The sequence below is a fragment of the Anopheles arabiensis genome, chromosome 3 (genome assembly GCF_016920715.1).
Source record: "Anopheles arabiensis isolate DONGOLA chromosome 3, AaraD3, whole genome shotgun sequence".
Lineage (NCBI taxonomy): Eukaryota > Metazoa > Arthropoda > Insecta > Diptera > Culicidae > Anopheles > Anopheles arabiensis.
The window spans coordinates 48163502-48188809 of record NC_053518.1 but is presented as its reverse complement, the minus strand read 5'-3'; the positions used below and the strand labels follow the sequence as shown (position 1 = coordinate 48188809).

The following is a 25308-nucleotide window of genomic DNA, read 5'->3' as shown; positions in this document are numbered from 1 at the left end:
CGATTTGCTCTGCGAGCATCACGGATGGTAATAAATCTTCCCGGCCCGCACTAACGCACACTGACTTTCGTTTCGGGAGCGTGCATTCTTGCTGGATGCTGCTGGCCAACACCACGCGCTTATCGCGCACACGCGCACATATCCTTGACAAAACGCGCGCTCGGAATGAATTCTTGCGATCAGTTTCGGTGCCCATGATGACCATGTGCAATTATGTTATGGCTATATTTTTCTCTTGGTGCCACCACTCATCAAGCCCTTCCCATTTCAACGATATGTGGCGAGATGAGGGGGGGGGGGGGGGCAAGACGAGCAGCAATGAAAGTTTTTGTAATTTTCATATCGCATAGTTCTTATCATCCATCAACATCAACAACCTTTCACCCCGGTCCAACGTCTTCGCTTATCATCGGGAGGTTCTTTTTTGTATTTCTCACCCATTGCCCAATGCACCCGGCCCGCCGTGGCCCATCCGTATCCATGCCGGAATGTACGCGTCTGTGGCCGAGCTCGTTATGTTGCGACTGCTTAACTGTTCACACCATTACTCAATTAAACGACTAACCTTTAGCATGGCTCCTTGCCCGCCCAGCTCGTGTGCTCCATCTCTCAGCGGGAATTGAAGCGCTAACGATATCGTTAGCAGGCACAGACGCCCGCCAGTTGCCATATTCGATGTTCCCGACTCGACGGTAGGAGGACACTCAAAGCAAACAGCAGAGTGTGCCGGGCGTCACAACCGGAAGCCGGAACCACCAGAACAGCATCGTAGGGCATGGCACGTACGTGTTAACTAAACCCCGTCTCCACCTTCCCGAGGTGCGCCCGCTCACTCCCTAAACCTGCCCCGCTCGTTGTGCACAGGAAACAAAAGGCAAAGAAACCGGAAATCCACCCTACTTGTGCCGTGTGTACCGCCGTGTTCGCACCAGGCAGTGTAACAGGATAAAAAGTTATCTCCCGAGATGTTTAAATAAGTTTCCCAACTGGAAATTGCACTTTTCTTTCATTTCCCTGCTCAACCGCGCTCGGCTGGTCAGCTTCCAGCCTTTCCCTTTGCTATGTGGCGTCGGTGTGGCTCGTTCTGCCTTTGTTTCTGCTTCATCCTCGACTTCAGCAGCTTCATCCTCGACTCGACTAGAAACCGTTGGGGAATGAGCAGCACAAGTTAAAATTAAATTCTTTTATTCCACCATTATTACTCGCACCCAGCGACCAGCGGGGATTGGTGGTGGTGGTGGTGCTGCTGCTATTCGAACTACATTACCACCATTTCGCTTGGGATCGACTGGTCTTGCCACAAGCTGTTCCGGATGTTCCGGTTTTGCACTTCTTCTGCCTTGGCTGCTGCTTCTTGGTGTACCACGGACGGTGCTGCTGTTGCTGTCCTGGCTGCATTTCCGTAGCAGCGTGTCTCTTGCTCTCTGGTGCACCCAAGGTGCATAGAGAAGTTGGAGAAAAAATATAAAAATTAATTTACACATTCATAAACAGGCGGAACAATGAATGAACGAATGAAAGAAGACTGGTTTGCACGGGATTGGACCCTCAGGGCCCAATACAGCAAATGACACAATTGTTAGGCTGGATGGACGAAACGTGCTGTCATGGTAAATGGTAGCGATTTTCCTGCCAGAAAGGCAGCACCGTTTCAGGACACATCCTACAAACGCTGACATGATGTCTTACTACTACTACAACTACTACTACTACTACTACTATTCCAGGCGCTGCCATTACAACGCACAAGAGCAGTGACGAAAAGGCATTGAAAATGGGGCCTCCCTCCATCGAGATAGAGCGTGTACCTTTTACTGCGCCTCGAACTGCACTGCCAAACTTAATTTCGTTCCATTAATGCTAATGAATGGAGAATTTCCATAATTTTCATTAGTTTTCTCGCAAAAATTATTTCTATTAAAAGTTTACCCTACCTAACACACCGGCCCATACATATACCGGAGGACCGAGCTCTGCCCGTTGCCGGTTGTACCGTTGATTGTACCGCTCGTTTACTTGTAGTCATTAAAGCATTCACTGTAAAGCAAGAATTGAAAGCTACAAGTAACTCGGGCCGTGCATAATGTACTGTCGCAGCATTGTAATGCAGTAAACAAAGTGTTCCTTCACATTTCCCAAACTTCTCGCTTATTTACCGCCATCATCCAGTTCGTATCCATCGCTAACGATGCTATCGGCACTGTAGCTAGTATTGTGGCAACGGATTGTGACACATTGCGATTTTTCCCCCAAATAAACTTCAGTGTTTGATCAATATGGAATGATTATTCGGATCAAATCATACAAACTATGACGGGTTTATTTGCTGTCAGTGTAAAATGTTGTGATACATTGTATTATGACTATCTAACCGTAAACATAGCTATACCATATAAGTTAACACTGCTCGTAAGAGGTCGTAAACAACTGTAATAGCTACATGCACATACAAACAACAAAATTATCATGTTCGTTAGTTTGGGCTGAACTAAAACATACTGAACTGAACTTCGTCCGCAAACACTAGCGACAGCCACCCAAGCAGAGTGGCAGCTAATGTGTGAACTTAGCCGCGCATGCTAAAGTTAACATTACACCATCAAGCGAAAAGCGTATTAAAATAGTGTAATTTGAACCAGCAAACAGCGGGTAACCTATCGCCGGCATAGCGCTTTCGCTGTTTCGGTGGTTAACATTAATTCATACTATAAAATTCCTGCCCCCTTTTCCCGAGCAACCCTCGCACAGATGACACGTTACGACGCTAGCAACACTGGCTGGCTTTACCAAATGGTGACATGACCTAAGGCGGTGCTGCTGATGCTGACGAACCTGGTTGTTTCGTGACTGGGAGTTTTTTTTATACATATGCGCACACCGACCGGGCCAAAACCAGATCATGTGTCTTATGGAATGTTGTGTTTCGGCTCGTTTGCAAGGTGAATTATTCCACCGTGTGACCATGCCCGCCGCCCGATTCCTTCTGCTTCTTCGGCATTCCGGGCCGGGTGAAAGTTTCCTGCTCTCCCGTTCGATCGCATAAACCATGTACGACGATATAATTTCCTGCGACGTTGCCTTTAGCCTCCGCGTACCCAAACGGTAGCCCGGCACGGCCGATAGAGGAAGCGAAAGTAATAAACTAGAAGGAAAAATTGAAATTTAATGCTACCATATAATAATCATATTATGAGATACTTTATTATTATGTATGCCCCTACAGCACGGCCGAATGTGTTCGCCTCAGCATCCGCTGCTGGATTGTTTATGCGGTCACCTAGTGCCCTGCATGCGAACAGGGTGGGTTTTATGGAAAGTGGCCGTATTTGCTTTCGGATTGCATACGTGTTAAACGACGAAGGCTTTCTCGCACAATCCCAAGTGCCCAAGGAATGTTAATAATGTTGACACTTTAAATCCGGAGAAACCTCCAACAGTCCGATTGGTGTACGCTGTTTGAATCAATCGACGGAGAGTTATTAAAATGGATACTCTAGTTCTCACATAAATATACAGTAATTAAACATAGTTATACTTGGTGTTTCACCCAATTTAGGTTTGAGTCATAATGAGGAAACAAAATTAGTGTACGCTTCTGCTTATTGCAAGAAGATTGATTTTCGTTATGTAACTGCTTTGCTACGTAAAATATTAAGAGATTGCAGACATGAAAAAACAAAGTACAGCTCGATTTTTAAATCTCCCCACTCACATTCCGGAAACGGTTAACGCATCATATTGCCATGCAATTACACTTGCAGTTTGCATCCACTCATTTCGCTTCACTACCCCACCGTTGCATCTAGGCACAGCCGAGAGCAAATAAAAGCGCCACTCAAGGTGTGAGCACCTTTATTAGTGACACTACGCGGTAAACTATGACATCACTTCTTTTCAAACACAACAACCATTCTCAGTGCGCCCTATCACCGTTAATGCGTCTTCTATTTTCATAAACCTTCGCGCACAGTGCGCATAATAGTACACGTGCACGGCTGCATTAATGAAAACTTCGCTATATTACTGCTTTTGCCAAGCATTAACACGAAATACCTGTGCAGCGCACCAAACAAACACCTCTCAAGAGCAATTTTCTTTTGCTAAGGCGTCGGCAATTGCACTCCAATGAAAGCTGCATCCCATTCACGGGCTGTGGGGCCGTGCCAGTAACTACCAGCGCCCGGTAGTGGCCAGATACTTGACGATGCTGCATACATAACTAAAGAACATTATGCCTCCACTTACCGAAAGCACACCTCCCGAGCGCTGCACTATTTACAGCTGGTTTGCTCGTACATCTCAAGGGTGTGGGCTCCTTTTTTCCTCCACAAGACACACTCAAACGCATACACATGTACTCTCAGACGGGTGCGAGAGTGTGGAAATGAGGTGCACAGATTTTATTCACTCCGGGTTTAAGCTCGCCCTCCAACACTAATGATTGAATAAAACGTCTCCATTGTTTACAAGATTATGGGGACAGGAAGACTAAAGCACGCCCGCGCGCCCAATCGTGGTCGCCAGTCGCAGTTGCCACCGTACAGCGGTTAGGGCGTTGAGTTTGATGAAGTTATTAAGATGCGAGTAACTGGTGCAGGAATCAAAGTGGAACGCCCATTAGGCGGGATAATTGTTGCCATTAGCGCAGAATAAAACAGTGCTATCGGAATCATTGTTATTACTGTGAGCGTAATGAGTTTCTTTAGATAACGAGAAAGTGGAAAGAATTTTGATTCGACTCTACTTACAAACCGCGTTCGCTCGAATCACGCGTTCCGTTGCATTGCAAGCGGCTACTTCCCAGGGCTACAGTTATAGTTGACCTGGTTAATGGAACTTTATTCTTCCTGCACATAGACTTAAAAGTCTATTTATTGGAATGAAAGTTAATGGTTATACAGAAGTACATACACCGAACTGGCAACTTATCTTCAAGCTCAAATCATCTATGAAATTGTACTTAAATAACTAAAACGAAGTAATGAATTTCTGGTTGACATATGATGAAAAGAAAAACGGTATTACAAATATGCATCATGATGTATTACGCCAATGCCAATCCACAATACCGCATGATCTCTCTATGCCATTGATTGCCTATCCTATCAGCTCATTCCTAGCAAATGTAGAAGCTTATCCAAATGTCATTCACTTTACATTCCCAAATGCGATTAAACATCTCCCCCAACTCATTACGAGCCGTACGCCACCACCAGTACGCATCTCAAACGTACGCCCTAAACCTACTCATAATCTACATCGCCAAACGTCTTAGATACGGAAAAGTGAACCACAGCCACCGAACGAACCCCATCCATTCCAAGCCCCATCATCGCGTGGTAACGAAAGGAAAGCGAAAAACCTTTCTCCGACCGTGGGAATTGGCCCGACCAAAGCCGTTTCGTGCACTGCTGTCGCAGAACAATAGCACCTTCCCCCGCCGTCGAGTGGGAAAAGTGTGTGATGGCTTATCAATCAACTAGGAAGTCGTAGGTCTGCTGCACAGGTCGGGAAATACAGATAAGCAGCGTGCGGGCGGGCACAGTGAAAGACGAAAACATCGAAATCGAAAGATCGGGAGGGAATTATCATTTTTCTTCCGCTCGTTCTTGAGAGGCAATGGCAAAATTACCTTTACCATGTGCGCGCCTCCTTGTGTACAGGGCGCGTAGTGCTTCATCCTGAATCTATTGTTTGCTTCCGAACCAACGTGACGTTCGCGTCCTTGTGTGTCTGTGCCCGGGCGAGCGCATTCTATTGACATCTGGCTGCCTTCCTTTCCTCTAATAGGGAGTGCGGTGGGGAGGAATTCGATCGAATGGAGTCACCGTTGGGAAGCTAAAGCGGATGAGTGAAGTTACACAATGCCATCAATAGCAAACATCTCGCACATTCAGCCACGCATGAACACACGCACACACATAGCGAACTGAGACTGATTTCCGGCGATTTCCCCGTCTTATTCTGCTGCCTGCCATGGCGTGCTTTGAACACCTTTATGGAAAGAATTTATTACCCAACATCACGCATCGAAGCCGAAAGCACCAAAATCGCCCACCACCCACGACCACCCACATGGCGCTCATCCCAATCAACCAGATAATGTACTCACGTCTCACCTTGCCACTTTCTCCACCATGAGTAGCAGATATCATCTCGTCTGCCTGTGGTGTTTCGAGAACCGATACCACCCCACCCGAAAAAAAAGACACCCATTCAGCCAACCGGGACCTCCTACTAGGGCCTTCTCTTCCGGCCTGTTTCTTCGCACTCCACAAAACATGGGTGCTTTCTTTCGATCGGAGTTTTCCCTGCACAAGGCTACTACTGATGCCTACCACCCACCGCCGCATTTCCCAGCCACTGCAAGTGTTCTTGTTTCGGAAGGAAGAAAAATCACCTTACCGTTCTTGCCGGGCCCACTTTCCACCCAGCAGTTTCCCGTACTGTGACACCCGGCTCTTGGCCTTTTGACAGTGTTACCCAACGGAAATCGACCAGCCAACCATCCTTGGCCGTTTTCTGTTTCACTCTCGGTTCGCTGTTTCGTTTGCTCTTCCGAGGTGCTGATTCGACCTAGAGCCTTCGTTATTTATTGCGCTTTTCATCCTAAGAAGTGGCCTCCTCTCGGTGATAAACACACAGCGCCGACGGTCGGTCCCTCTCTATCGAAGTATGCATTAAAAGAACACAGCAAATGTATGTATCTGTATGTGCGTGTGTGTGTGTGTGTGTGTGTGTGTGTGTGTTTAAAGAAGAAAGCTCGAGGAAAAAGCTCTAAATGATGCAGGGGAATGGGGCATTTGTATGTGGGCATAGGCCCACAGCCTTGGCGATAAGCGCCCACTGGAGCCACGCTTGCCGCTTTCAACGTCTCGATCAGAATAGACCGAGCATTGCTATGCGGCGAAGCGGCAACGGAAGAGGAGAACTTCCTTCTTCTGGGACACTACACCGTATAATGCTGTACGCTGTTTTTATTCCTGCTGTGCTTTCCTTTATTTTTGGGCCGCTGTATCAGGGAGCACGGGAAGAACCGGACGTTTGAGCAACGGCTGCGTGCTGCTCCGTTTCATGCTTGCTGAGTGGATAAATTCATCATCCCTTCCAGCCTGGCACCTTTTACGCAACTTCTTAAGCGTGCTGGGCGAACTTGCCAAACGATACAAATGAAATAAAAAAAAAGCTACCAAGAGCCCCCAAAGTTCTCCGTCCCGTGCTGCTGCAGTCATTTTGAACGTCCCTTTGTGTGTGCGTTGAAAGCGCAGAGTCAAATGTTTGTCGCAGCATGTTTGCAGCCCAGCGCAGCATAAAACATATTTAATGAGAATACCTTTCAATGGAGGCAGGCGACAAATAAAACACAGCTGCAAAGCGCTGCTCTAGAAAAAAGCTTTTCAGTCGAAACGCAACCATGCTGTGCGGCGAAAGTTTATGATGAAATAAGTAAGCCCAGTCAGCGTTTTGCTCAACACAAATATAATTATGCCATATTACCTTTTGATGTTGGTGTGAAGTCAAAATGTTTCGCCATTTACATTTGTACTCATGAAAGCTTTTCGGTACGCTTTAGAATATTCAAATATTCAATAGCAATATCAATCAGCGGTAACCACAAATTGGGTTCATTATTCTATTTATCACAATTAAACACCTCTCAATAAAGCTTTTCCCCTCTGCCTTGCCGTAAGGGGTTGTTCATCGACTTCCTTTTTTACTTCTAATATCGCTTTAACCAGATTCTTACTCTTCCACTCTAATTTGGTAGCTTACGTGCTTTGCCACACACACATTAAACTATGTCATATTTTGACACATTCCCAGCATCGTCTAACCTCCTTAAGAAATTGACACAAAGTCGAGCCTATCCCTCTCTTTCTCAAGGACTCTTCCAGCAAGAACGCGTAGGAGGAGTTTTGCCGTAGTTAACATTTTTATTACATTTCCCGTCCGCCACTTGAAAGAATCTCGACAGTATCATCAGCATCATCATCATCAACGCACGATCAGTAACACACAAAGCAATCCTGCATGCGAACTGTCTTAAATGTATAGCAGCAGCAGCAGCAGTAGCAACGTATGTGAGAAGCCGGCAAGTGGAACTTTTTACGACCAAGTTATCGAAGCTGTCGAGAATGCTGCCTGGATGAGTTTAGCTTTTTTTTGTTCGCTCGTTCGTGTCTTTCACGTTCTTGTAATTACATTTTCCGTTACCATGGCCCATTCCCGCGCTCCTTGATGCTCAATATGGGTTATGATTATCCACGTGTCACCGGGAAAACAGGTAGTGAGGTGGCTCACGTATACGCAAGTGTCTGATTTTTCTTTTTTGCTCTCTCCTTGTCGTATCGTATCTTCAAGAATGAAGAGATAAGTAATCATATTAATAAGTTAATACTGCCAAGATCAAAGAACATATTACGAAGTCCATCCACGCTTGTCCGGCCAAAAGGCGGACGGGTCCGGAAGCGGCAAAGGCGGTATGTGAGAATTTTAACCAATAGGAAAATCTTATTTTTTCCTGCTCGCATACAAAGCTCTAAACAAAAAAAAAGCGCTCAATCCGGAGAATGGTACGGACGAAAAGCAGCGCACAAACATACATACCGCGTTGGCTTCATTTGAAATGCTACAAATAAATTATCCTGGCTCTTACAGTGGACCGAGACGAAGGACACACGCGAACTGCTGCTGGTTTCCAGCATAGCAAAACAAGCACGGCCGGTAGCGTACACGCGCTGACCATATCGTAGAGATGCGGTCCAGTAGCAGTGGCCAACGGGTGCAAAAACCCGACCAGTAACGAACAGTCCCCGTGCGTTCGTTCATCCTGCAACTTTTGGAGCGTAAAATTTAAACAAAGTTTTCGCCCGGGTCCTCCGTCCGTTTCACGCCTCCTGAACACACCAAAACCTTAAAGAACATCGTCCGGTCCGGGTTCGACAAAAGCGGGAAATTATGCTCTCCCGATAAGCTTCGTTAGATTCGAACAAAAACGTAGGCCACAGCTTTGCAAACCCACCACATCTCGGCCTTGCGCTATGCGGCTACAGCAGCAGCAGCAACCTTGATTGGAACAAATAAATCAATGCGGGAACCGATTCCGGTGAATCGTTGCTAGAGCTCCAAGAGTACAACCGGAATGGTACGTGTAGACAAGATTACAAATCATATCAGACAGCCACACCAACCAACCCGTCCGCCTTCTGCCTGGCCTGGTGGTGCAGCCTTTCCCAAAAGCGACAAAAGGAAGTACCTTCTTAACCCTGTTTCCCCTTCACAATTTCCGATTTCGATTGAGGAACTACCGGTTCCCACGAACCCTACGTCACACTCTGCCGTCTTCCTAACGCTGCCGGGTCGGGTGTGCTAAAAGGATACCGGACAAAGTTCGTACCGTCTGCGTAAATCATCGATCCGGAAAATGAAGGACCTACTGGACAGAGAGCTTTCTCCTGACGCTGGGTCCTGAACTTTGCCGTGACCGAACTAAAACAGTACAGTGTTCGGAATGCGCGTTTTCTTTTGTGTGTGTGCTAACCGTGATGTACGCTAACAGTATTCATGTTTTTTTGTGCTTTTTGCTGATATCAACCGTTTCTTCTCAATTAGTTCAACGACGGCACAACATTGAACGTTTTGCATACGACGTTGAGAGGGAAAAATACAGCTTTACGCTACAGAGAAACACCAAAAACGATGAAATAAAAAAGTCGATGTTATGTAAATTAATCAACACGGATACTTAATTGTATCATGTCGGAACTACCAGCCAACGGTAGAAATATCCCCAGGCAAGCTACATAAAAAAGATCCAGTTGATCACTTGTATGTTTACATTAACTGAGCAAATGCTCACCAATAACAACCTTTTCGCAAAGTATTCTTCGAAATGCCAAAAAAGACTCACATTCTGCTCGTTGTCATTAATCCTATCTCTGTAAAAGCAATTCATAGCACAGGATCGAATGGCACCGCTCGGTTACAACCGAATACCACGCACTTTGATTCAAATAACCATCAATACTCCTTTGCCACACCTTTCATTCGGAGCAGGTATCATCCCAGTTGCGCTGTACAAATCCCTTTCGGCAATAACTTTTCCCGGAATAAATCTATGTAAATTTCTCAACGTACCTTATCTCTTCGTGCGATATGTACGGTTCAACATTCAGCATGACAAGTGGCGAAAGTATGTCCGACATTTTGGCAATCGCTTTCACCAAGAAAAGATTTCGGTTCGATCGCTTTGAAGAATGCGCTTCCAGAGCGGGAGCGAGAAGGTAAAGCCGAGGTAACGAGGTAAAGCCAATCACCGAATTGAGATTTATCATGCCTTCGTGTGCGTTCGGCAACGACTTCTGTCCGCCTGCCAGTTATGATGATTGCGGCCACTAATGCTCCACATCCCTGTTGGGTTCGTCCAAGTGCCACACTCATCTCTTCGAGCACACTACTAATTGGGAAAAGTTTTTGGGTCAGGAGCGAATCAGGACACCAACCGGTCGTCAATAACTTAAAATGGTTCTTCGAAAACAGTTTGTGTCCCAGCCGGCATGGCATTACTCTTCCTAACGATTGCATTTGTGAAGCAACGCCTTTGCCACCAGGGACCACTTTCATTCGGTCAATTGATGTGTTTTCATCGCTCTTTTTCTGTTTTTTTTTTTTCAAACAATCCCAATTCAATGTTCATTCATCACTCCATTTCTTGATGAAAATTTTAAACTTATGCTTTCATCCAAAAATTCTCCCTCTCCGATGGCGTCGCGGCAGAAACTATACCTTCTGTCAGTGGGAATGGCATGCATGTGTAGATCCAATTTTCATCATCTTTCGCCTGCAGCTTACCGTATTTTCACCGTTTAAAATGCACGTGCAGAGTCGTCTCGCAAGCCAAAGCGAAATCACACACAGTAGGACGATGCCGGTGATGATAGTTCACCCTCTCACCCGTAACAGGGCACAGGCGGACACAGCCTGAAAGGACAATTGGGGAGACACTTTTAATTAAAACGTTCAAAATACGAACCTTCTGGTAATGGATTGGTAAGGGAGAGGGGAAAAAAGGTACAAAGATCGTTTCTTCATTGCTTCTCCTACCCATTTTGCAATTGAAAAACCAAAAACAATGCATTCCTTTTGCCTGAACCTCGGCCTCATGTCCCGCCCTTCCTTTGTCACACACGGGCATACTAATACACAGAAATACAAGCTGAGCACATAGTATCTGTGTCAGTCCCACCAACTGTTCGGAAAATAGTTCCAATGAAAAATGCTGACGAAGCTTGCTGGCGCAAGAATTCTTACCACTCACTCACGTATACGTTAAATCCGGGTTCATTTTTCTTTCCAGCGGACGACCAAAACGTTCCTCCCGGAAGCTAAGGGTAGCATGCTTCAGATGCATCCTTGAAACAAACCCCTTTAAGATAGGACAATATGAAAGCACTTTCATTACATGTCACTAGCAGCACTTGGCTTCAAAATGGATGGGTCAAATGATGTTTACATTCCGGTGCTTGGGCCGTGGAAAACAGATTTGCAAAATGATGGATGGGATGGTAAACTTTTCGCTGTACGGTGATTTTTAACAATGGTTATGGAAGGTCTCGCCATTAAGCACATGATCCAGATGTGCATGTGCTTCTAGCGAGCAAAAGATACCTTAAGGCAGCGTAAAATTTCGCTCATTGATCATGTGCAATTTGGAATTAATGCCTACCACCGTTTTATACCACGCCATCCCTTCTCATTTTTAACCCTATTCGAAGATGATAAGCATTCACATCTAATATGAATGCAAAAACTATCGCTTCCGTAATGGCTGTGTACTAATCTAACAATAATTTCCACCATGGTTTATGGAACTTGTTTTAAAACGTAACGTCACCTACAGCTTATCGAATGACATTAAGGTGTGATGCCCCTTTTTGTATCCGGTGAAGGATAACGAGCTTGGTACTTATCTTTTCTAAACACAATTTGTGTTTTGAAGTAAAAAAAACTACCACCACCGCTGTGATGAAAATTTCCCGGAAAAAAGGGGTCCGCTGGTAATGAAATAATCATTTAATATGCATTACACGTCCTACCACGTGGCTAACTCGCTCGAACGAACGATAATAAAACAACGGCCGCTTCTTTGGTGCGGATTTCCTTCACCTCCATCAATACCGCTGCTCGTCTTCGTTCTTCCCTTTTTTGCCGTATGCAGTCGGACTGCTTTACCGCGCGCGCGTCCCTCGGTATCATCGAATCGACCTTGGACCGGGTGGAAAGACTTATGGCGGATATAGGACGATGAATGTGTCGACAGCGGACGGCGGCGGTGGTGGTGGTTGAGTAATTGAAAAATAAAATCTAGGAAAAATGGAATTACTTCCCCAACGCACGTGAACCCGCAACAAACCAGAAGAAGAAGAAAAAACGCCCCACGAATGAAAGCACACATGTGGGCTCTTTCTATGACTGTATTTATGGGGGTGGTCGGGAAAAGCCACTTTCTTCCTGTTGCTGCTTTATAAGCCAGTGCCACTGGTCCACAGCCCCAACAGTAGGTTGTCCTCCTGCGCTCTCATTCGCGACGCACGTATCGCTTACTCATGCAATCCGTTCTACACCGGGAGGAAGCCAAATAAAGTCGGGGCCGCGTTTTTGCATAAGTAAGCCAGCGTTAAATTTATGGTTGTATCTAATGTTACGCTGACAACAAGCAATAGCACACGAGTATACTCACACACACACAGTCTGTAAGAAATGTTTCTTTGCGTAGGAAACCCCCTAAGACGCGGTACGCAACGACGGTGTTGTACTGCAATGGGTCGGGGGGAAAATTTGGAACACCCTTATTTTGGGGCCACTTGCGAGACAGAGACGAGCAAATAATGTAGGTTTTCCATATGCATGCCAGCAAAGGATAACTTTGGTCTTTGGGGCGACCTTCATACACGACGTTGCGTGTATCGCTGAATGGTTTTGCCTTTCAGTACCATTTATATGAATTACCCATTGTATAATCGCACAATGAACAATTCATTTCAAGCCTCTTTATTTTCCTCTGCATGAACAACGAGCAATTGGGAATGGAAGAACAGAAAACAAATATTAAACACTCATGTATTCAATTAAAAGACACCTCATCCTCTTCCTGATGCTACTAATGGTTATGACTGAACAAATATACAATTCAGGAGGGTTTCAATTTGTTTTCGTATCTAAATTTAGTCTCCTTCTACATCGGCACGGGACCGCCAGTCCTGCAAACAAATTTTGTGCACAATTTCAGTCAAATTCCCGGCGGCCCTGCATTCCATTTATCTCGGATTTTATATTACATCTTCAAATCCTTTTCTTTTTTTTTGCCGTAGTCTGACACCAACTTCATGCTACAAGCTTTTACCAGTTTGGTCCTTTCTAGCCTTGTTTCTGCTGTACTCCACTTGTCAGCAACCGAAAAATCAAATCGCTCCAACAAGAGCCCCGCATTGAACGATGCTAACATGCCACGGTTGTTTGATGCAGTCCTCAAGCATCGCCATCTCTCCACAGTTTTACGCCGTATGGTGACTGTCATCATGCGACTATGTGTCCTGCCTCATTTGTCATCCTTTGCCACAATCACTATCCATCAGTGCCCATCAGCAGCCGCCCAGAGCCTTGGCCAGCTACACACACACACTCACATCCACAAAAGTCGACACTCTCGGTCGGCCGTGGAAGGTCCTTGCCTTGCCGTCATAAATTTAAAAAGAGAATCTCCCCCAAAAACGAGTTTAGGCTCACTTTCGCCACATTTGATGCATGACACTTTTACGGCTTGTCAGCGGCAGTCTGCTTGATTAATGTATCATCTGTCGTCTGTACGCTTACAGGCTCTTCCTCCCACTCTCTGTCTCTTTCTCTTTGTATAGCTGGGATGTAACTTTTCTCACTCGCTTTCCTTCTATAAACATTCACATCCGCCTACTCTCTTGCCTTTACATATCTTTATGGCCAGCGCTCATTTCATTTTCCCAACCCGCCAATTTTCCTTGGACTATTCCTTTTTTTTCACTTTTTCTCAGCCATTTTGCAACAGCTTTATCGCTCTATCAGTCCCTTTTTGCGCGGCTCGAATCTCTTACACGACAAAACCGCGGGCCGCTCCCGTTGACGAGTGCTCACACTTCAGAAAACCCAACCTTAGGGCTTTTGGGAACCCAGTTGTGTGGTATTACACTGCAAGATACTAATGCTTTTCGAATTATATCCACCCGGGCAGTGACTTTTTGCTTCCTCATCTCATGACTGACTATACAGGGTACGCTTGCCATTTTACCAGCCAAGCTCCGTCCACTCCACATCCTCGAAGGGACCAACTGTCAGCTTATATGCAGATCACCGAGCAACTTTGTCAAAGGCTTTGCGTGACCAAGACGACGACGCGCACCCGCCCTTATTGGGGGGAGGTTTAATGATTTCATAATTAGGCCCGCCGCAATCATCGGGCTGGGCACCGGGCGCAAAAAGGCTGCGAAAAGTCGGCCAAAGCTAACTGACCGAGCCACGCCGCGGGAGTACACAGATGATTTTCATAACTGCCACAAACCAAACCCGAACAACAGCATTCAGCGGGTTCCACGATAAACTAAAGTTTCCTTTGGCGCAATTATCTGCTTTATGTAAATGATTCTGACAATTTCGCGCTGGTGGGAGTTGTAGGGGAGGATAGGCTAGTGGAACAGTACTGATTAAAAAAATGCCCCTCGAAATAAAAGGATTAAAGGGACTGGCCACAAGAATGGGACGAGCCCCTGCCAGGAGGCCAGCAGTAGGCGAATGGTGGGAAAATCTTTATTCTAAATGTAGAGCGCTTAAATAGGCCATTTCTTTTTCTTTTATTTGTTTGCCTGAGCCGATGAGCTGGTGGATTTCAGCTCATTATGAAAGTATCACTCGACCATGCAGCCACCAGATGGTGCCAAAAATGTGCCCATCTGTTGGAAGAAGTCTTAACATACGGGTGGAGTCCAATGCCCCGGTCCAAGGCATTAAACGACAGTTTCCTTTTTAAATCAACCGTTTTTTCGCAAATGAGGTGATTATTAGAGTAGGTCTAGATGAGTAAACTCCTCACAATAAAGCGGTGGACACAAAAGGATGCCAACCGGCACACTATTAGCTGAGCGATGGGGGCCGAATTTAAGTCCTCTGAGTACAAACTCGAGTGGTGATGTACGGATTCGCCAGCATAAGCATTTTACTAGAATTACTATAGCACTGCTCTACTATTCCACACAATTGGTATGGTATCAAACGTAAAGCATTATTAATTATCGTTTAATCATCACAAACAGCTCTTTCGTACGAGTGGTTGTGTTTGCCATAAGTCTTCGGTAATAATCGATTCTCAATACATTTCACCAGACTCAACCGATTGTTGGTATTAATTACCACACCGAGAACCAAGAGCGCCCTACTTTCATCCCGATCGCGCTAGTACATGGCTCTGGTTTGTTGCAGCAAGGTCCGCCCAAGGATAAAGAGAAGAAAGAGAGAAAGAAAATAAAACCTCCATCCGAGCGATCGCGATTGCAACAGCTTGCCATATATTACCTTCCATTCTGATTTGCGATAGCAGCAAAACGATTTGCTACTGCAACCAATGCCGTACCCCGGGGGTCGATCGTCTGGCTACCCAACAACGGGGTCGATTCCGCTTCAACCATTAAAAAGCGATAAAATATCTCTTCCCGATTGCACTGCTGCGAGCGCGTGCACAACCCAAAGCACAAAGTGTGCTATCCATTAAAACGCTCCAAACCCGACCCGGGCTTTCGAGGGAGAGTGGAAAAATAGACATTCGAACCAGTGAGCTGGCCCGGCTGGTCCAGCCGCCGGTGCCTTTTTCCCGCCTTGGTCGCACCACAGCATGTCCGCTTCGGCTGCGTGAATGGGTAGCCGGACACTAGCTTCTTGACCATGATACGCGCATTCTTTCCCCGCGCACAGCCGGAACACGCTACATCAAAACACAGCTCGAGCACACGGCGGTCTAATTAATAATTTATGAAGTTCCCGAACCAATAAAATTTCTATTTTTATTGCCTCCGATACGGGGCAATCCGTTTCACTCCCGGAAATCAATATTTATACTAATAAACTGATTTATGGAGTGTTTTGTCTGATATCTGGTGTACTAAATTTTCAATGGCCGCACTTGGCCCCCGGTATTGCGTACCGCTCAGGGATTTCGGCGGCCGTGAGATTGGGTGCTGCAACCGGCTACCATATGCCCTACTACTTGAGCTGATGGGTTCTTTTGCAACCGAATTCTACCGTAAACACTATCCCAAAACTAGTAAAGCTCGACGTCCACGTCCTGGGATGGGAGTTTAGATCTAAGTTCTGGACACTGTCCACTTGTGTGGGTCTTTTGCCCAACAAAACGAAAACGGATAGCGTTATGCTCGTCTGTCGTGTTTCGTCGTACGTTTTCGAAATCCGGCCTGCCAACCACTTCAGGCCCTGGCGTCGTATCATTGTGATTGCACACCGTGTAGAACTAGAAACTACTCGCTCGGTACGGAATAACGATGGAACCACCCCCCGTTTCTGGCATTAGAACCGTTTTATTACCCTTCTTGTATATGCATATAATCGGCACACAACAAACCATTCCAACAACTCAAATCGAATCACGATAAAGACCGTTTCCTTTACCATTCTGCACGGATACGGCTACTGGTTCCAATTTTCGTGAGATATTCTTTATTGTTCCGTTCCGTTCGTATTATTTTGGATTTTCGTGTCCAGCGGACCCGGCTGGACCGTCTGCGCTGTTCCTTCCATCCCACTGCCGTACTGTGTATTGCGAAAACAACGGTTAAGCAAAGTTTCAACAGGAACTGTGATTATGATAAGCTGAATTGAGTTTATGGGTTGAGTTTATTTTGTTTCCACTTTGTGCTGGATGTGTTTTTGCATAAAGCCTAATCGCGCGAGCCTCGTACGAGTCTTTTTCGGGGGCACTATTCGCCAGCCATTCGGGGGCATTTGCATTTCTACTGTTTTCCTTTCGACATCGTTGGCGATCGGTTTCACACCTATGGTGGCAATCTATCCCTGAACTGGGCAAACGCATTAGCTCAATCTCTTTTCACCACTGAGAGCCAATTTCCAAAACTTTGCCTTCTTTCGCATAACTTTGCCATTCGCCGGCGGGCCGAATGCTCAATCGTCCAACGGTACACACCTTGTAGCACACAATCGGCAGAATAACCGACCAACAAACGCTCAAACTTCGAACGGGTAGCAGTTTCCTTATCAGGTGGCCTTTATCTTTATACTTATGTATCATGAACGACTTAAAAGTGGCCAACGGTACGTGTACCCCGGTGCCCGGTACTCCTTATCCGTAAAGCAAACAGCATACTAATGCTTCGCTGCGCTCGCACCAAGTGTACGATATTCGGAAACTCCTTACACTGGTCACCAGCCCTTTAAAGCTTTTCCTCACACTACGCCCTACATCCTGAGCGATGAATAACATTACAATCGAGACGAGGAAATGCGCCAACCGATCGTTGGCACCACGCCGCGCACCATTTGGCACCGCCTTTGCAGCTGAGCCGGTGGGCCCCATGTTCGAAATAAAGAAGGAAAATTTACGAACGGAATAATGGCGTCGGCAAATCGCGTGGCCAACTGGCCAATGCGAATGTAAATCGTGCGTACCCACACCCCACACCGTAACATTTCCCGAGCACGAACGTACTCTGACTCTGGTGGAATGTCCATACTCTTTTTGGCCGTTTGCACACGAGTTTTATTTCACGTTCCACAGTACATTAAAATTAGGGTCAAGGCGACTGAGAAAATTTGGCGTCCAGGAAATCTGCTCCATATGGAGGAGGAATGGACTGTCGGGTGTGCGCCATTAAGAAAACCCATGCTCCATCCAATCTATTCCCCTTGCTGTGTTTTGCCTCGGATTTCCCCCGTCTTTCCGTATGCTCGTGCCTTTGTTTTCGACAGAACGATTTACCGAATGATTAGTGTCGCTCGAAGGTTTTACGCTAATTATTCGTGCCAACTGTAAATTGGTGAGGCGGGACTATTTAACTATGTTTCCATTGACGCCTTACAAGCGTTCTTGGGAGCACTACTACCGGCGGTCATAACGAGCGTACATACTTTGAATATTTCCTTCCTTCCTACCTTCTTTGTTTTGTTTTATTTTGTTAAACTTTCACTACGACCCTGCGATACGTTTCATTATAAGATTTATGGTTGAATAAACCAACAGCGACTGTTGCTACTCAATTTAGAAGAAAGGCTAACCACACACAAACCAACCCAGCGCCATTAATTGATAGTGGTGACCTCCGGAATTGTCAGTTTATGCAAAGTTTTTAGAGTTGTGGCGGGTTAAACATAGTATAGACGTCGAACAAACAAACTCGCAAACACTCCGCATACGTGGCTGGCAATCGCCAATCACATCGTCACACGGCAGCAATATTGTCACGAAACAAATCAACGTGATTAAAGTTCATAAACTCATCGCCCGTGCCAGCACACCCAGGTACACGCACAATAGGGAACTCCTTAGGTCTACCACCTTCTTTTTTTTTTTTTGTTGATTCAACCTGGCCCAATTATCGTTCACCTCGTATCGGACCAAAAGGACGAGCTAAGGGTATTGAATTCAACCGGTGGTTTGATTGCTATCGGCCTCCGGTTCGGGCTCATAATGGCCTGAAACCAACTGCCAACTGGCAGTCCTACACCTCACCCTCATCGCCCACAACTCCTACCAAAAAGGCTTAAATGGGGACGGAAAATTACGCTTACCAGGGATAAAGCCTCGTGGCTGGGCGACCCCATCGGGAAACACCTGCAAAACCGTCGGGCGTAATCACGAGCGTGTAGCAGCTACACCCGGCTCATGGCAACGAGGAGAGTAATAGCTTTTCACCTCCATCACTCACGAGAGACTAATTGCCAGGGAACCAACCAATTAATCGTTTTCCATTTCGTTGCCAGTTTCGTAGTATTATTTATGTTTTAACTTTCTTTCTTCATCGCATCTCTCTTTCTCTCTTTTCTACTTTCTAGGTAAGTTGAATGACGTTTTACCATCCATGTGGCTGCCATCGGCGAGTGCTTTCTAGAAGTGCCGAAAACTTTTCCCACCCACCTGCCCCGGAGTGCGCTATCGGTGTGGAAATTAGTTTTCTCTGACGATCGCACTGACCTGTGCTTCGTGCGTCAGCTGGTGGCCTTGTAAGTAGGGCCATTTTTCAGCTCCACCAACTGCAACGGCTCAAGAGCGATGTGGTCGATCAGGTGTACGGAAAGAACTTAAGCGATTTGATTCCGTATGTATTATGTAAATCCTTCCACTCATATATGTCGAGTTTCAATTGTTGCTTGAAAAAATGCTGGCGGTTAGAAGTATTTCTTTAATGGTCTTTCAAATTCAACCATCCAGTACGTGCGGTGTTACTCAATGCGTTGCATACCTATCCCGTCGTGTACGTTCACCTTTCCTCAGTTCTTGTCAAATGCACGGCCCTCTCCCACGACAACCAGCACTCCCACGCCAAGCTGCTGATCTTGACAAACATTCAGGATTTGATTTCATTGTGCGTCTCCACTTCTTATTCCCCGACCACACATCCTTGCCTGCAGCAACACGCTCCCCAGTGGTATGAATGCCGACACAGAGTACCCACACACTGTAGCAACACTCTATGCACACTGTGCGCTGTATGGGTAAGGAAAGCTGTTGAACATGCAATTCAAGCTCCGCCGACAGAAGCAAAAGGAAACGAAAAACTATCAAGGAGCCATCCGTCCATCCAACCTGTCAGTGCAGAAGGATTGCACCAACATAACACCGGCCCTCGCTATTACTCATGCCTTTGCAACATGTGACAATCGCACCGTGCTTGGGGGGACGAAAACGCAAAACCGAAAGCAGTGCTGCTGGAAGGGAGCGGGCAAGGGTTTCATTTGCGTGATAGTTTCAATTTAAAGTTCCACCGAACGACACAGCGTCTACCGAACGATACGAGCAGGCCTAGGGGCGTGGGATATTTTGAGCAGGGCTCAAAGCAGTCTTCCCCCTGACTGAGTTTCACAGCTTTGCTCCAGCACACACATAACCACCTTGTGACGAGCTAGTTTTTCGCGCGTGTTGCGGTCCCAGCAATCGTTATTCAGGCAAACGCCCATGCCTACACGTGCGTTGATGAGCAGACGCTACCTTTAAGCGACTGATCCATCAAATATCTCGCCCGGGGTGGACTAGCTCGGTGGTGGGTGGAAAACGGTACACTATCTGGCTTACAAATTTCAAAGCACATCGAAAGCCCCACCTTGCAGCTCAAGCGGCGCTGGAGTGTAGAAAACCCGGGGTAGAATTCTCCGAATATCCACCTCGTACACCTCGTCACCTATTGCCCGAAAGCCTACAGCACGTTCCTTTCTGGTAGTCAAACATCCCGAAGAAACAGATGGCCGCCTGGGTGTATTATTTATTGCTAGGGTGCTTTGCTCTCACTGGACCGCAGCATTTTCCGAATATTTTGATTGTGTTTATAGATCGCACCGACCGCACCAGGCTCTTGCTGAACCGCAACCGTTTTTCGGGCAAATATTTATGCACCACAGAGTTTAGCTTCATTTGATTCTTCACACACACACACTTGCAAGATGTGGTGTGCAGAGAGTCCTGTGAAGATTTGGCGGGTGGTATAGAAATATTTCGGGTTTCATTTACGTATTCACAAAGAAACCCCCCCCCCCCACAAGGGGTCCATTTTGTGGTAAACGTACTTAGGACAAAGCTTTCGAGGGACAAGAATAAAGTATTTATGAATTACGAAATGGAAACAGCAATTGCCACACAACAACTCGCAAGTGCAGTTGTACACACTAATGGATTAGATGTATAGAAAAAGTTTATCCCTTTCCCGTTTCAGAACACTACACATTTTTTAGCAAGAAATTGTCTAATGCATACAACACAAACACCACATCAATTGATAATTTGCAAACATAAGACAAGTTCCGTTCTGTGTAGTTTTAATAGCTCTTAACTTGGACTTAAGGTCGACGTAAGTTTGCATACACAATCATTCCTCGTTCACTGTCAACCAAACACACACACACATCCATGCATCGGATTAGGAATTATATGTGCATTGCCCAAAATTGTCCCTCAATGTACGCCTGTACGGATCAAATCTATTTACACTCACATCGGCATCGTTGATGCACTATGCCACCCCAACTTAAGCTAACTAACGATGGCAATATAATACCCGGAGAGATGGATCCGGCCACCCTTCAGCAGCACTTGTGTGGTTGCATTATTAAACCTTCCCCTGGCACGGTGTACCCTCTCCTACCAAGGTTTAGTGCCTTACTAATAAAAGGTACCAGCCGAAAGCTGCTGTGCGGCTGACGGGCTGTGACTCTGGAGAATCGTACACGGGCACTGGCACTTACATATACTCTCTCAGGCACATGTCTGTTTGTATGCTTTTGATCCGCAAATCTCTTCAATGTTGCACTTCTCTACAGAGACTCCTTTGGCTTTGGCAGACTAAAAAGAAACACACTAGCCTGTGGTGCATTTCGCTTGCGTGCTCCGCAGCACACATGCATTCCCTGCGACCGTGTACCGAAGGGGATGGATGGAGGATGGTTTGGTTAAACCAAACGACACCACCACCACAAAGACCACCCGCACCAGCATACAGAGTGACCGAAGAAGTACCAGTTGACAGTGTAATTTGGAAATTTATTACAACCTCCACCGGGTTCAGGATTAAAGTGTTTTGGATTGTGTGAGAACATGCTCACTTTTGCCACCGGGAGGCTGCTGCTTCATACCTCTCCCCTTCCTGCTCTACCGATTGAAGTTTGTGTGTGTGTGTGTCGTGTAAACAAGGCTGGGCAGGAAGGATTGAGTGCACCTTTGAAGTGCTCCTGCTCACTTGAGGCATCAGCCACATCAGCAATATTAAGACTTGCTTCGCCGAGCATCATCGACATGGTGCTAAACACACTCATGTGTGTGCTTTGTGTACCCTAAATTGCAGCATTATTGCACGCTTTGTAATGATAATGTTGTAACGTTTCTTTATGGCAGTTTCTGCTAAGTCGGCTGTGTATCATGCAGCGTACTAATCCAAGCAGAGTTGGTATGTAAGGTAAGCACCACTGCATACTCTAAGGAAGCTCTAAATTCATTATCATACTATTAATCCACAAAAGAATATATGGAACGTTTCTAGGCCAAATTTAAATCATCCGATTACATCATTGTTTTATAAAAAAGAGAGTTTTATGTTGTCTGAAAGTCGACAAGTACCACAAAATACTTTCCAGGGCAGACGTTAGTGATCGCCTATTAGAGCGCTTTGCACTCATTACCGCTCACATACGTTCTTTTTCTATGAGTACATTGTTTGCACTCTTTTAGTCTTTTTGATGGCAGGATGTTTTATAGGATAACAGCAACGTTTTTTTACCATTTAACAACTGAACTCAACGGTGGAGTCTAACATACTGCAGTTTTTTTTATCCTACAACATACTAATTGCATTTATTCAATGTAAACACACGTACACATGTATGCTACGATCGTCCTACGCGAACACAGGCTGATGAATTCCTGTCCTAATGATACTGTGCCCCTGAGCTGGCACATGATCAACGGTATAAACGTGCACCGAATGCAAAAGAGATGCATCGACGCTGCTGCAGTTGTACACCTTGCCTTGTAAACACTTTGCACAAGCTACTAATTTTCATGGCAAACATTTCATCGCAGCCACCGGGAGGACCGACGCGAGACACCGATAGTTAGCATAGCAACAAAGCCCGCCAAAGAGTTCAAACACACAAAAAAGCGAACAAAAGCAAAGTCGGTGCAAATGCGCAGTCCTGCACACTGCACTGTGCACGGATCGAAAAAATAGTCCCGTTTTTACAACACAACTACACAACATTCGGTGCCGTTTTACGCCTGTGCTGCCCGAGGATGACGCTAAATCTACATCGCGTCAAAAGACCCACCCGTTCCCGCTCGAATACTGGTTAGGCTTCGTGGGTAAAAAGGTGTTAAAAAATGTATTGCAGTATTTAGCTGTTTGTGGAAATTAAAATTCAACTTTTCTCTCGTCGTGTTAAACAGGAAACCGAAAAGAAGCCACCGTCAGAAGCATAATCGCGCACCGCTGCACGCGAATGAGGCTCTGAATTTTTCTGCACGTTACGCTGCACGGCCGTGGATTCTGTGCCGTGTAGTGTGTAGAGCTTTTTTTTTTGCCAGCGGAAATGACACTTCTGCAACGTTTCATACATATGCCTATCTTTTCCACTAACACACAGATATACTCACACACGCCACCATGCCACACAATCTCAGGTGCATGCATGCAGGCCACCACGCAGCGTTCTTTTCGGTTGAGTTCCCATCCTTTTGAGGAATGGTGGCGCAAAGGCAGTTTAAATAAATCTAAATTAAAAGAGTGCACTTCTGCAATTCATCCATTTATCATACACACATAAAGCCCCTGGACCGGGGCTGGACCGTGACCGAAAGGATGTACACCGTACAGAGTGCAGTGCATTGGTCCATGGACCGAACCCGGCGCAACCTAAACGCAGCTAGGAGCGGGAGCAAAATGCTACCCTTAGGCTTCAATTCAAAAGTTGCTCCGAGTTGTCCATCTTCAGCTACCATCATCATGGCGCCGTCATGGGTTTTGTGTCGAGCCGCATCCACCTGCCCGCATCCCCAATGCCCCATTCCGTATCACCATTTATGCAAATTGCACAATCCTTCCTCAAACGCCAAATCCACTCCTGCTTGTTTTTTTTTTTGTTCCTAGCATCCCAAAAAGGTGCACCGAGCTGTTTGCTTTCCGGGCGAAAAGGCGATGTACGTAAACATTCAACAAAGCGCCCTCACAAACAGAATGCGCTATAGTGTGAGCCCTATTACCGGTACAGCGAACTTTCTGCCTCACACTGGTGGTGCACCCGGTGCAGCAGCAGATTCATGGAGTGCATTCGAGTGGATTTCAAGTCGCGCAGCATCGCATTCATCATGCGCGCCGAATGAAAAGGAAAGATTCACACACACTCGCACACATTCACAAACATCCTAAAGTCCGTTTTTCGGTGCCACCAATTCTTCTTTGTCATTTATCTAACGCGTTCTGTAGGAATTTGCGCTGAAACTACACCCGCAATTTCAGCCAACATAGGCAGCATTTTCTTTTCAACCACCAAATTGATATACAATGCGCTGAATGACCCGTTTTTTTTTGGGGACCAGTTTTTTTATCAACCGTGTCCATTTCATTGTCGCATTCATTTTGTATAGCTGTTAATAACGGTCAGTTAGATCGCTGTTCTCTGTATCAAACACAAAATACTAGAATGTTTGAGAATCATATTGAAAAATAGGATTTTTTTCCAAACAGAGCAAATTGACAGTGAAGCTACAGAAACAAGGTTTTCCTTCTTCTTATTTCGGCGCAACAACTCTAGTCGATCTATGCTTGTCTTTGCGTATAAGCGACTTATAGATTACCAATAACAGGATAGTCAGTCCTGCGTAGAGGAACATGTTGCTATCCACACATTGTAAAAATATTAAAACGTTTTACCACACGTCACTTATATCATTCAATGATACAAACACACAAAAATGCTGCTACTACATAACATAATGAAAACGGTTTAATTAATCGTTGTTTCCATTGCTTGCATTCATTTTACCACGTGTTGTGTTCGTTAGCATGTTTACTACAGTAGAAAAATAACACTGAAAACAAAACAAAGAAGCTAGTAATTTAACAACAGCAAAGATGCCCCATCCGTGTTGTGCTGAAAATCTATTTAGCACGAGATAATGGATTTTACTATGTTTCCCTACCAACCATCGCTGCCCACCTTTACCATCGAGTGCGGTAAGCGTTGTCGTTGAAATGGTAGCATGTGATCAGGTGCACCAGGAGAACCCCTGATTGGAAACAGCCATGATCACACCCAACTTGGGCATTGGGCGAGACACGAGAGGGAGAGAGAGAGAGAGAGAGAGAGAGAGAGAGAGAGAGAGAGTGAGAGAGAGGAAAAAACCGACCTCTCCATGCTGACCCAAAACATCATCCATTCCGATAGTGGAACAAAAACGGTTACACGAAAAGAGAAAACCACAAGCGGCGGGGTGTTACAAATGAAATAAACTAACAACAGCTGCTACTAGAATTTCATTAACTTTTATCTGCACAACACTCG

The 25308-nt window shown here is 45.8% G+C and overlaps 1 protein-coding gene and 1 long non-coding RNA gene across 9 annotated transcripts in view; one reads left to right on the top strand and one right to left on the bottom strand.

Annotated features, from left to right (window-relative positions):
- The window catches only part of LOC120904669 (hemicentin-1-like), a 160080-nt gene that overhangs the window by 104797 nt on the left and 29975 nt on the right, over nt 1–25308 (top strand). The gene's annotated exons all lie outside the window — the stretch shown is intronic.
- LOC120904672 overlaps nt 854–25308 on the bottom strand; it is a 68036-nt gene continuing 43581 nt past the window's right edge. The window contains exons 2-3 of the long non-coding RNA XR_005739803.1: nt 10852–10980; nt 854–1424 (exon numbers count right to left, since the gene is read on the bottom strand). This is a non-coding gene — a long non-coding RNA (uncharacterized LOC120904672). The remainder of the gene's footprint in view (nt 1425–10851; nt 10981–25308) is intronic.